A 2,300-nucleotide genomic window follows, 5' to 3' on the forward strand; every position below is an offset into this window, starting at 1 on the left:
AGTAGACAGAAACTTGATCTGAATATAGAACATTTGAATTGTCTGATTGACCAAGTTGACATTTATAGAAAACTATATTCAACAACAGCAGACTATACATTGTTTTCAAGTACATATATTTACCCAGGTGTGTTGTCTTCTGGGCTATAAAACAGGATTGAATACTTTTAAAAAGCTTTGAGTGATAAAAAGTCCTGTTCTCTCACCACAAGGAATTTGGAAAGTCCCGGGGATTGCCCAAAGATCGAACACACCGGTCGTGGAAGAAGCACAGTTGCAAAGCTCCTCTGAGACGGGCAGGTGAGATGTCCTCTCAGATGTGTAATGAGGAAAGGCCGGTCCCTGGAGAAGGACATCATTTGGGGTGAAGTCGAGGGGCAATGAAGAGATAAATGCTCTCAACACAATGCATCGACACCAAGGCTACTCATTGGGGATCAAACTGAAGAATAATTGTGAGGATGGCGCCAGAGTGGGCTGTGTTTCCATCTGTTTCAAGTAGGGTTGTTAGTTGTTGGAGCAGACTCTATGACCCCTCTATGACAACAACAACAGAACAACAAACAACAACAGCAACAATGTGTCTATGTATTTCTGGAGACTGAATATGAACTAACCTCAGAGTAAGAAATGTGGGGGACCTGAGGTCCTACTATTTTTTCCAAAAGCTTTATCTACAGGACTGCCACTCGAAAGAGCCAAAGGACAAGCTCTCGTGTCTCTGGAAATAGAAAGAGCAATCAGAATGTGTGTGATATACTTTCATACCTTTTCACAACGTTGTTCTTTCTACAGGTGAAAGACCTTCGGAAGAGCCTCATGCTGGAGCTGGGGCAGGAGAGCATTCGAGTCACACTGTGGTCTCTTCTAGACTTTTGTTTTGTTTGCACAGAGAGAGGAAAGCTATACATATTATAAAAAAACTCAAAAAAACTAAAAACAAAACAAAACTTGTGAAGGTCACAGGCCAGAGACAGAGATTTATTAGAAACGTTCCAGAATAAGTCTAGATTACTCTTCCCCACCATACCCCCATGTTGCTACCACATCTATAGCAGCTATGGATGATAATAGAATTATATCCGAAAGAGCTTTAAGACATAGACCATATCTGAGGAGGACTATGTCCAAGAGGGAAACACAAAATCAAGTAAACTAGAGGAATTTGAATACGTTCACTTTTTGTTACAATAAACATTAAACAAAGATAAATTACTAGACAGGGGGGCTACTGAATAATTTTCTTTCCCTGAAAACAAGGCAGTCAGTCAAATAAGTTTATGAGCTTATGAAAATAAATGGACAGTTCTAAGCACTAGTTAAGATAGAAACACACCAACACACAAGCCAGATTGTAGAACAGCACAGCCACTCGAGAAACTTAGTCCAAAACTGGAGACAGGTTTCTCTGACTACCTGAAAGTAGACGGGTGTTGGTTTGGTTCAAACTCATAACAACCCTAAGGCAAGGGAATGAACACTACTTGGTCCTGTTCCAGCCTCACCATTGTCATGCTTAACTCCATTGTTGCAATCACTGTGTCAATTTATCTCAATGAGAGTCTCACTCTTTTTCTGCTGACACTTGTACCAAATGAAAGAAAAGTCACTTTACCTTTTCTCGGGACTGACCTACCCTTAGAGAGCTGTGTGGCACAGTGGGTCACACACTGAGCTCTTAACCACAAGATCAGCAGTTCAAATCCCCCAGCTGACTCCTGGGAGAACGATGCGGTTTTCTGTTCCTGTAAAGAATTACAGCTTCAGTAACTCAAGGTGGCAGTTCTAATTGCCCTGTAGGTACACCATGGGTCAACTACAGGGTAGTTGGTTGGTCTTTCCTATAAGGAAAGTATCCAAAGTACAGGAAACACAGTGTCACCATCCTCATTTCCAAGGAGCTGTGCTTCTTTCAAGATACATTTGCTAGTTTTTCTGGCAGTTCAATAATTTCTTCATTCTGTGGGATCATTTTTCTTTGGAATGGACAAAAATATGATTCTCTTCCAGTAGGTTGGCCACGTAGCTGTCTTTCAGTTGTCTTATCCTAGAGAAACAAAGGATGCCCTTTGATTAGCTTGTATAAAGATTTCAACTCGTATTCCATCAATTCTTGAGACTTATTTTTCAATAATGCAACTTAGACTTCTTCTTTCAATATCATCAGTTTTGATCATATGCTATTTGGGGGAGCTATTTTAATAGTTTTCTTCTCATGCTGTTCTTTGAAAATTTCTTTCTGGCTTGAAAAAAATCATTTTATTTGGGGCTCATACAGCTCTTATCACAAGCCATACATA

Source organism: Echinops telfairi, unplaced genomic scaffold (genome assembly GCF_000313985.2).
Source record: "Echinops telfairi isolate 266 unplaced genomic scaffold, ASM31398v2 ScPeMD7_8;HRSCAF=38, whole genome shotgun sequence".
In the NCBI taxonomy this organism is placed as follows: Eukaryota; Metazoa; Chordata; class Mammalia; order Afrosoricida; family Tenrecidae; genus Echinops; species Echinops telfairi.